Raw genomic sequence first — 12,376 nt, forward strand, 5'->3', positions numbered from 1 at the left:
TATCTTTGTTTTACAGTCAAATTTTCATGTAACATCTTACAAATGCGCGTCATACTGTTTCCAAGAGACGCCTCTATCTTGTGATATATACTATGACGATCTTGCATTATGACACAGTATAAAACCAGTAATAACTCTTAGAGACCACCACCCTTCGCCCCATTTAGAAGAAAGCTTCAAAGCCATCCCACCAATCACAGAATATGAAAATTATGAAATACAAGTAGCTCTTCGGAATATGAAGTACGATAAAAGCCCTGGTGAGGATGGAATTACTACTGAAGCATTGAAAGTAGGAGAACAAACTTTGATCCTGCATATTAACAAATTTTTCAACACAATAATAGCCACTCAAACTTTTCCCCAGAAAATGTGCCATTCCAACATGATTTTGCTGTATAAGAAGAGAGACAAGTCCGACATAGGAAATTACCGTCCTATCAGCCTTGTTTCCCATCTTTACAAAATATTCCTTAAAATAATAGAAAACCGTATATCAGGAACGCTCGATCGTGGATTCCGCCCAGGCCTCTCTACCACCGACCACTTACAGGCGCTTAATCAGATAATTGAGAAATGCCAAGAGTACAATATTCCAGTCTACATTGCATTCGTCGATTATTCCAAGGCGTTTGACAGTCTTCACCACGATTCCATTTTCACAGCTTTGCGTAGTCAAGAGATAGACCCTAGTTATATTCAGCTTTTAACCGCCATATGTCAAAATAGTACAGCCGCCATCAAACTACAATCCACCGGTCCGCCCTACAACATTCAAAAGGGAGTCAAACAAGGAGATCCGTTGTCGCCGAAACTATTTACCAGCACACTGGAACATGTCTTCCGGAAGCTTGTGCCAAGTTGGGGAGGGAGGAGCCTTGTCGTCGGAGATAGAAGACTAAGTAATCTTCGATTCGCTGACGACATTGTTTTATTCTCCTCCACAACTGCTTCCGATCTACAATCAATGCTACAAGACCTGTGCAACGCGAGCCTCGAGGTTGGACTTGAGATGAATATGTCGAAGACCATGCTAATGACCAACTGTAGCACCCCATGTAGGATTGAGATAAACGGAGGATCTGTTGCACATGTCCAGGAGTATATTTACTTGGGCCAACTAGTTTCCTTCCAGGCGCGACAAGAGAAGGAAGTCGAACGACGGACTGGAGACGCCTGGAGGAGCTATTGGTCCATGAAACATCTGATGAAAGGTGATCTCCCATTGTCACTCAAGCGGAGAGTCATCGACATGTGCATACTTCCAATTCTCACCTACGTTGCACAAACTTGGTCTTTGACAGCGTCTCAGAGGTCCAAACTCGGGGTTTGCCAGCGAGCTATGGAGCGCAGCATATTAAGCGTAAAATTAATGGATCGTATCCGGAACACTACGCTGCGCTCCAAGACAAAAATTGTCGATGTGGCTCGGAAAGCGGCCAAGCTAAAGTAGGACTGGGCTGGACACGTCTGCCCCATGCCGAGTGAGCTGTGGGCTAAGATTGCCACAGAGTGGCAACCCGGCCTAACGCGAGGATTTGGCAGACCCCGCCGGCGATGGCGGGACGACATGGATTGCTTCCTTAATGATTGGCCCGGAACTGCCCGAGATCGGGAAGATTGGAAAAAGAGGGGGGAGGCCTTTGCCCAGCAGTGGGACATAACAGGCTCCCTATAATAATAACTTTTCTAACAAACGTACGCCGCGCGGGGTGCACACAAGCGCGTCGTGTAAGTACGCAACACATGCAAGCTGATTTGGATAAACGTATATTTTTTTGTGTTTTCTGACTGATATAATGTGGTATTATTATACTAATACTTATAGTTGATAGTATTAAATAACATTATCTTACTTTGGTTGGACTTGTCGAGTAACATGTATAGTAATTTTGTTTAACCACGTGCTTTCGAACGCAGTAGGTACCTTTCGCGTCGCCGCTACCGGAGAGTAACTACTCAGTCGTCCTTATACTGTGATTATGAGGTCGCGCACAGCATTTATATTTTGTGGGATAATAGCTAATTTTGAGCCTTTTTTTAATCCATCCGTAAACATACTATGCCCGCGAACAAATTCATTAAACCGTCGATATATATTGATCTTCGATGGGACTTCCTCCCTTAAAGTCGAAAATATCCGATCCATGCTCGGAGGAAAAATAAACTGGAAGCGCCTTCATGTTGCATTGGCTTACAAAAAGTCTGCCGAATTTCGAGGGGGGTGAGGAAATACACATGCCAAAAATATATAATGATTACTGTCAGTACACGCGCACATTTTGACAAAAAAAAATCTATTATAATCACAATTAAGTTTGTTCTTACATAATGTTAAAATCAAGCCTCTTAAATAAAAACTATCGTAAAGTCAGTTAAACCTTACTTGTCCAATATAGTAAACAAACGAAACGTCAAATATGGTCAAAGACTTACTAGTGATTGTAAGTGTCGATAAAATTATGTATTAACGATAATTTCGCTGCTGACGTCATCAGAGGATTTTCAATTTTACGTCACACAATATCTATGTTTAAATCAAAATTTTCTTTTTCGTCACATTTGCAATAATCCTGTGAAAAAGGCTTGTCTCACTTTTCATCACGATCACGGGTCTCGGAGTCTTCGGTGAACATAAGTACATAAAACATAAACACGCAACTGAATACAGTACCTCCTCCTTCTACGTAAAGAAGTCTGTTAAAAAATCTGATAAATTATTGTAGTTATAGCCTGACAAGATTTTATTTGACCCTGAAAGAGTGTCGCTACAAACCGCTTTCATATGGCAATAATGTGCCGACGTCATACGTATTGGGGACAGCGTGTACTGGTTACCCGTTAATATTTGTAGAAAATTAAAACATGGTTTTAGAGAATCAAAATTTAAAAAGCAAGGTTTTAAGACTCGCTACTTCTTTCCGCACAGCCTAAAATCCATGAATCTTGTGCCTTAATCGAAGTCATCGATGTTTATTTTCTTTTTTCGTGGGACCTTGTTCTGTACTGGTGGCAGTTATGGAACGGCCTCCTTATTTCTATACATATTTTTCACGGCAGAGCTACAGACACCTTAAATTAGAACAAAAAATATATTAGGCTAAACGCGAAACCAACAAATTAATACAGGAGAACCGCACTATAAACTGTCAGTCCCGAACTTGTCAATAACCTATTTCAGAACATTGGTATCGAAATGCTGTCGAATCCTTCATCCTTTTTTGTTGTAAGTAATTTATCACGTTTAGTATAATTATTTTCACTTTTAATCATATTATTTTGGACAAAATTGCGATGAAACCGTTAGAAAATTTAAAATATTTGCTTCATGTTTACATCACTGGCATTCGATGACTTTCGACAACGGGTGTCAAATAGTAATCCTTGCCAGTAAAAGAAATTAGTTCAGCTGAAAATCCGCAACGCGGCGAGGGTCAAATAAAAACTTGTCAGGCTTTAATATCAACGCATTTTTTCCAAGCTATACAAACTCAAACGTTAATATCGATCGTTCATAACGATAAGTTGTCATCCCAACATTACGACTCATTAGACTATCTAGACTTCGTAATGTCAGGAGTTTTTTGTGTCATCCTTTCGTAATCACAGTAATTCCAGAGAAAAGTGAGATAATGTTTTCCAGCAGTGTTTGTTTACATGATTGGACAAGTAAGGTTGAACTGAGTGTACAACTGTACATCCCGTTTGAAAAGTATTTATTATCATCAAGCGAGTTTTAAGAGGCCTTATTCCTAAAGACGAGCGTTTTTTGCAAAATAGAACCTTTTTCATTCAAAATTATAAAGAAACTATAAATGATTATTAAAAAAATGATAATGTTCCTAAAAGTACATATCTTAAGCTAGAAAGTCAATTGGTACTACTTTAAAATATGTCTTTTTATACTTCCGAAAAATCAGTTTTTTCGGAAGACGTTTTCAAATTTCGTAGTGGAATAGCTCGTTTAGAATCGTGATTGTGCTGTTAAAAATGTTATTTGGGGTAATAAATGATCACAATCCTATTTGTTATATCCTGTACGAGTTAGCTAATACTTTGACATTTTAAGATTTACTTGAAATGGTGGATAAATAACCTTCCGTATCCTCCCCATTTTTTCGATAAAAAGAGGTTTACATTATGTATTTTTCCTGCGATTCCTGCATTTTTTGTAACTCTTAAATAATATTATCCTAAACTAGAACTTCTTATTGACCTATAAGAAAAAAATCATACATATAAGACATACCTTTCTGTCGATAGATATGTTTTTAAAACACCTAAAATTCGAATAAAAGACACTGTGCTAACGCGAGCCCGCTCAGTCTGCGCCGAGCGCTCGAAGACAACGGACCTGCGTTTGATCGTCCGGCGCACCTAGCTTTCGTAAGCAGCGCGATAGTTCCGAGAAGTGCCGTAAACTGCGACTAAACAAATCTTGATCCTTTTTACACCTTATGCAATTTTAGCATTCGACATGCTTTTCATATGATTTTGGATTTTAAGTTATACGTGAAATTTGTTGAGAGTTTGAATTATTATTATATTTTGGGACCAGGATGAGGTTCTGGTTCTCATGATGATGGAGTCAGGCAGAAGATGTTCAACAGAACTGCTATTCTACTTATCATAACTCCACCATGTTTGGACTCATTAGATTTGGGCTGATGAGCACCATCGATCTAGATGAGGTCCAAGGTCTCATGATGGAGTCAGGAGGTGGTCAACAGAACTGCTATTCTCCTCATCATAACCCCATCATGTTTGGGCTCATTAGATTTGGGCTGACGAGCACCTTCGAACTAGATGAGGTCCAAGGTCTCATGACGGGGTCAGGAGGTGGCCAACAGAACTGCTATTCTCCTCATCATAACCCCATCATGTTCGGGCTCATTAGATTTGGGCTGACGAGCACCATCGAACTAGATGAGGTCCAAGGTCTCATGATGGAGTCAGGAGGTGGTCAACAGAACTGCTATTCTCCTCATCATAACCCCATCATGTTTGGGCTCATTAGATTTGGGCTGACGAGCACTATCGAACTAGATGAGGTCCAGGGTCTCATGATGGAGTCAGGAGGTGGTCAACAGAACTGCTGCTATTCTCCTCATCATAACCCCATCATGTTTGGGCTCATTAGATTTGGGCTGACGAGCACCATCGCACTAGATGAGGCCCAGGGTCTCATGATGGAGTCAGGAGGTGGCCAACAGAACTGCTATTCTCCTCATCATAACCCCATCATGTTTGGGCTCATTAGATTTGGGCTGACGAGCACCATCGAACTAGACGAGGTCCAAGTTCTCATGATGGAGTCAGGAGGTGGTCAACAGAACTGCTATTCTCCTCATCATAACCCCATCATGTTTGGGCTCATTATAAATATGTGGAAGGTCGTTAATAATAATAAATGTTTTATTAGGGTACCCCTACATGTAAAGAGGGGGCAGATATTTTTTTTATCTACTACTTTTTTTTTATCTGTATTCATATACCTTCAATAATTTTTTTTTAATCGGTCCAGTAACAACGGAGATATCGAGGAACAAACATAAAAAAATGAAAAAAATAAATAAACATACAGACGAATTGAGAACCTCGCCTCAAATCTCTCAGATTTGAGGCGACGGTTAAAAAGTGACACATCATGAGCAGTTCCAATGCACCAAATGTCACTGTTCTGGACGTAAGTGCATGCTGTTCTTATAAAAATATGAAAGTCACTATAACTGTGATAATTTCCGAAAATATTAATATTATCAAAAAACGATCTTAGTAAACCCTTATTCATTTTTAAATACCTATCCAAAAATATATCACACGTTGGGGTTGGAATGAAAAAAAAAATCAGCTCCACTTTACATGTAGGGGTATTTTTGCACTTTGTTGACGTGATTGATATACATATTGTTACTAAATTTCAGCTTTCTAGTGCTTACGGTTACTGAGATTATCCGCGGACGGACGGACGGACGGACGGACGGACGGACGGATGGACAGACAGACATGGCGAAACTATAAGAGTTCCTAGTTGACTACGGAACCTTAAAAAACAGAAATCACTATTAAACTATTCTCTAATTTCAAGTTCCTAACTAAAATTTTCCTAATAAAAAAAATACAAATTGATCCCGCTACAAACTTTCACCCCCTTTTTCCCTCTACTAGGGGTGTAAATTTTCATAATCGATTCTTATCTCTTCGAAATTTTGTTAATGCAATCTATATAAATTTCGTCTTTCTAGCTTTCGTAGTTTCGGCTCAGCGGTGTTGGTTGTTGAATCAATCAATTAGGAAACCTGAATTTATATATGTACATGTAGACTAATACTATACTTTTACTACATTCATATACCTTATTTACTACTACCATACCAAGAATATGAAATTAAATAAAGAGTCCCCATATAAAATTGAAAATTATGTTATTAGCAATTTAATTCAAAACTATCAAGATTATTCGTGTCTGCGTTGAAACGCGCGTTGAGTTGCCGGTGCTCGCGTACCGAGCGCCAACGCCATCTATCGATGGCCGTTTCGCGAAATTGATGAGCGCTCTAAGGAATAAGGGGTCTTAAATCGAGTCTACGTGATTAGATAAATGTCATTAATCTGACATATGACAAAAAAATTATCTAAAATATATAAGAATAATAAAAAATGACTAAAATTGCGTACAAATGGAAATCTATACTTTATTTGTATAAGCTTGAGGTGGCTGAGTGTTTATTACTTGTGCTCATGGCATATGCGGGCATATTTAATTACCAGCGATCCGTGGAGAAGCGATTTTGTGAATTACCATAAATCGATTGTGAAATTGTATTTAAACAAAGATAATAGAATTTCATTAGATATAGTTTATGGTGAAGGTTTATGGCCCCGCGTTTCTATGACGTCGATTTGTTGTTAACTACTCTCTCTCTTTGAATGATGCATAATGTTTTCGTTTACTTTTGTTGATTTATACTCAATAAAGATAATTATTTGTATATACATCAATTTCAAGACGAGAGGCCTGTATGGTACGGGGTTGTAAAAACAAAAACCGAAATCAAGTTTCTAAATAACAAAACAATAATTTGTCGTTTCACCGGTAAGCGATATGTGATATTAATGTTTAATATTAAAACATTCTAGATATGACTGAAAATCTTGTTCATTATTGATATCTGCGACACGCGTATTTACTATCATGTCTCAATATTGTGTATTTACTTAATTATTAGGCCTAGAATAATTTCTCACAGAAACTAGAGATTGACAAAATAGAATAGAATAGAATAGAATAGAATAGAATTCATTTATTTAACGTCACAACATGGTACACACAAAAAGAAGAAGGCATGCAAACAAAACATACAATGGACGCTAAATAGGACCCTCACTCAGCATGGTGCCACGGCAACCCGCAGCGCTGGTTTTCTGTGAGGACCTAGGTTTAGTGGCGGCACGTACGCCAACGACACATAAAAACAATTAAGAAAAAAAAAACAAAAGAATAATTAAAATAAACATACAAAATCAAATTATAAAAAATAAAAAACACAACAGCCGTTACAAAAAAAAAAAAAAAAATAAGAATTTATAAAATATTTTGACGGTAGGACAACAATACCAACTGTGTTAGTGAACCGCAGTTCAAAATTTAAATTTTTGCCACAGAAAACAAAGTAGGTAGGTACTCGTATAGTGAAAATGTATAAGTGAGTGAGAATGTATAAATGTGTAAGTGAAAGACATGCTACGTGAAAGTTTCCGTTTGAATTTGTAAAAAGTGCGCACGACAGTTTGACTTGAAACCAGTTAACGACTTCAGCGAACGGATTGGTGGAGGCAAGTCATTCCAGATCTTCATACCAGCGTACTGGAAACAACCACGAAAGGCCGCTGAGTGATGACGAGGACAGACAAGTTGCAGGTACCTAGACGTCCTAACCTCTGAGGATCTGGAGTTGTGCGCCCATGTCAGCTTATCGTAAAGGTACGAAGGTATCTGATGGTGAACAATGCCGAACATAAGCGACGCTAAATGGATCTTTTGCCGCGTGGACATTTTTAGAATGGAGTTCTTATTTAAATATGGCGTTACATGCGCTCGTGGAGGGATATCAAAACAATAACGCGCACAGGCGTTTTGCACTCTTTGTATTAATCTCTGAGTACGCGACAGAAGGCGTGGCCCATATACTGTATCGCAGTAATCAAACTGTGAAAGAACAAGTGCATCGCATAACCTCACCCTAAGCTCAATACTAAGGAAGTATCTTATTCTATAAAGTAGCTTAAGTCTATAAAAGCAATTTCGGACCGCACAGAGCACATGTTTTTCAAACCTTAGTTCCTCGTCCATAAGAAGCCCCAGGTTTCTAGTCTCTTCAACACGTTCCAGGACATTACCGTTGATGCGCACTTCAAAATTACTTTCAGACATCCTCTGTACTTGTTTTTTTGTACCCAATAACATGAATTTAGACTTTAGAGGGTTTAGAGTAAGTGCGTTTGATTGTGACCATCCAGCAATGCGCTCAAGATCTTCGTTTAACTTTCGAATTCCTGAGTCTATATTATGCAAACTACACGGGACGTAAAGCTGTAAGTCGTCGGCATAGATATGGTAGTTACAATGTTTAATTGCCTGTATTATGTCACGACTGTATAATATAAACAAAACTGGACCTAAAATAGAGCCTTGCGGCACGCCTCTTGTAACCGGAAGTATTTCGGACACAATTGCCCTGCCATTGGAGGCTTGCAATTCCACTAGCTGGCTCCGATTACTTAAGTAACTTGCGAACCATTTCAAGCTGTCCATTTCAAACCCGTAGTATGACAGCTTTGACAACAAGAGCGAAATATCTATCGTATCAAAAGCCCTAGAAAAATCTAATAATGTTAGAATGGTACCTTGTCCCCGGTCCTGAGCTGCCAAGATATTATCAGTAACGTCGAGCAGTGCTGTGGCCGTCCCAATGTTCTTGCGGAAGCCTGACTGATATACTGGTAATAAGGTGGATGTACCACTGCTCGACAGGTTAAGGGAAAATATTTATGTGTTTCGTGATATTACGATAATTTACCCATCTATACAAAACATATCCATCTTTTTTGGGAGATGTGACCTTTAACTTTGTTAAATGCAATTAGTTTCATACAGTGATAATATAAAAAAATCTCAAAATTAAATAAAACGTAAGTCAATACGCTTGTCCGAATAACTGACAGGTGCTTTTGCTGGCAGTCCTAATAGGTGACATCTAAGTATGATTCAGGAAAAACAGTAAAAAACAAGTGTTTTGGGTTAAAATTTACTACAAAATTAAATAATTTAATAAAAAAAAACGTATTCTGTTGATAACATTTACTTTTTACGTGTTACATTTATGTAATAAAATAGAATAAGTCGGCTCCGCATTTTGAGCAAAATAAATTATGTATTAACTTTATTGGACAAGGTTGCTCGAGGGATACCAAATTTCTTTGCTGCCGAGGCGATGGACGAACCCCTTAACACATCTTCTATGGCCTTTTCTAAATCTTTTTGAGAATATCTCTTCCACTGACCTTTATCAGGCGGCATTTCTGAAAATATACCCAAAGTTTTGTGAAAAATGACATGTCAAGCACTACCCAAAGAAATTATACAGATTTCACTACATTTAACGAGAAAACATATCAATAAAACCGAAAAAGATATACAAAAAACTGTCTATGTGCATGTAATTTGTTTTTTTCAGTAAAGTTAATGTGACTTACAGAAAAATATGCTGATAATATGAAACTGTAAACGATTCGTTTTGGCTACTTTAATCGTGATATCCTGAAAAAACAGCTCGACAAACATTGGGACTTGGAAAATAACGTAACAGTCCCAATAAATGCCAGCCGTGTCGAGTTTTAGACTTGCGACGGTTTTCAGTCCTAATAAATGACACGCTTGTTTATCACAGTAACAATGAACGAAATCGACATTTAATTACTTAAATATCTTCCCGCACATTCTAGCACCAACACAATTATAGAATATCTTCACAACTTACCGTGAAAGTATTTTAAATAAGTCAGCAAATACGAGCAAAGCTTAACCAAATCGCTAACAAAATTGAGAGATTGATTGCTCATGACAATGTCATCACATATATTATTCATTAATTGAAAAAAGTTTCTATATTTTATAATATGGCGTATGGAATGTGAAGGCTACAAACATTTCTCATCTAATAAATCTAATTGCGATCAATGTAACGGTAATCTTATCTTATTAATCGCTATTTAAACCATGGGTGACGAGTACTAGTACCGCGTCGAGCACTAGTACATCCACCTTATGTTATTTTTTTCTAAATAATCAGTTAATTGTTGACAAACCACTTTTTCTAGGACTTTAGAGAGACAAGGTAATATACTTATGGGTCTTAAGTCTTTAATTTGAGTAGGCTCACGGATCTTGGGAATGGGGCGCACCACGGCAACCTTCCAGGCATCGGGAAACTCAGAAGTTAAAATAGACGTGTTGACTATACATGTAATAGCTTCCAAAGTATGAGGCAAAGTTAGAGTTATCATTTCCAGTGTAACTGCATCGATTCCCTGAGCGTTAGATTTGAGACTCTTAATTATTTTTGAAACTTGGCTTTCAGTTACGGGTTTTAAAGAAAACTGAGAAGAACTAAATCTATGGTACTCAAAATAAGTGAGATGACTAAGTGGTATTGAATTATTATTAGGTATATTGAGAAAATGTTGGTTAATAATATTTGGGTCATTAAAATGGCTTGCTAGCTGTTTATTTTGATCAATAAAAATGTCATTTTTTAGGTTTTTCCATAAAACTTTTGAATTTTTAGAGTGACAGTTGACTTTTTGAGAGAAATATGCTCGCTTTTCATTACACAAAGCAGCGGTGACTAAATGTTTGAAATCCTTATAATACTGCTTATGCGCCTCCAAACCCGTACGCTTATACCTTTTGTGAGCTTCGTTCCGTAGACTCATCATCTTCTTTACTGTTTGAGTAATCCATGGACTGTCCCGCGGCTTTATGCAGGTTGTTTTACGAGGAGAATGAACGTTAAACAGGGAGATTAGATAAAAATTAAATAATTGTACCATCGAGCCAACAGTGGGCAAAGTAATTATATCTTCCCACTTAATAAGGCGCAAATCACGATCAAAATCAGTCATATTTATTTGCTTAAGCGGTCTATATGTGATACATTTGGGAGCCGGTTTTTCCATTTTTATGTTTATCTTGCATGTTACAAATGCGTGCGCACTGAGGTCCGGAATATAGTCTACGCAAGTGGCACAAACTGGCGCATCAGTACAAACTAAGTCTAAAAGTGTACTACTATGAGCAGTGAAGTGAGTAGGCTGATTAACATATTGCTTTAGGTTAAAACAGCGTAAAAAGTTCGATAATTTTTGTGCACTTACCTCATTTTCATTTAACATATTAATATTAAAGTCCCCCAGTAAAATTATAAAATTAAAACTTGCAAATGAGCTCACGGAGTCACTCAAAGCGTCCAAGAAAATATCCACAGACATCCACGGCGGCCGATATGCCGTACCAATAGCGACCTTCGTACCCTTAACACTAAGGCTAAGCCACATTTGTTCGATAGGCTTTGCATCGGGATGAGTTAATTTGCGCGCATTGATACCGCATCTTATGTAATACCCCACTCCACCGCCCCGCGAGCGCATATCTAAAGGTCGAGCCACGTGTTTTAGTTTGTATCCAGGTATAACCGGGGCGCGTGCGTTTTGTCCTTCCTTAAGCCATGTTTCACATATTGCCATAATATCGACGGAATGGTTTTGCATTGCTACAACTAACTCTTCATGCTTAGTACCTAGCGAGCATGGATTCAACAAACCAACTAAAAGTTTATTTTTTTTTATTTTTATTTAGAAGAAAGATTACTAGCCAATAACGTACAAGTCCATAATTTACCGTTAACCGTTCAGTAAACAACATTTGAAGCATGGCTCGTCTGGACAACACGAAATGAGAAATATTCTGGCTTAAATGTAAAGTAATTGTTGTTAGCCGTGTTGTAAACAAGTGACATAGTGTTTTAATGTGTTTAGTGTGTTCGATGCTCTCAGTGCTATCAATGTGCGTGGCGATTGTGTTAATTTTGTTTATGTACATGAGTGTCAAGATACACAGATGGTTTATTATCGGGTCTACATAAGATATATTATAACACATTACTATACTTTTGAAAAGGCTGGCTGTCCAGAATGATGACAAATGATAAATATACATTTTAATAGAAAAAAGAGCTAGAAGAAAGTTAAATGAGCTCAGCAAACCGAGGCACTGCCAAAAATCACAGAAATGTCAGATTCTATGCGCAGCCGGCGA

The 12,376-nt window shown here is 37.9% G+C and overlaps 1 protein-coding gene across 1 annotated transcript in view; it reads right to left on the reverse strand.

The window, feature by feature from the left end:
• The window catches only part of LOC125240743 (cold shock domain-containing protein E1), a 76,509-nt gene that overhangs the window by 5,034 nt on the left and 59,099 nt on the right, over nt 1-12,376 (reverse strand). The window lies entirely within an intron of this gene.

This window comes from Leguminivora glycinivorella, chromosome Z, assembly GCF_023078275.1.
Source record: "Leguminivora glycinivorella isolate SPB_JAAS2020 chromosome Z, LegGlyc_1.1, whole genome shotgun sequence".
Classification (NCBI taxonomy): domain Eukaryota; kingdom Metazoa; phylum Arthropoda; class Insecta; order Lepidoptera; family Tortricidae; genus Leguminivora; species Leguminivora glycinivorella.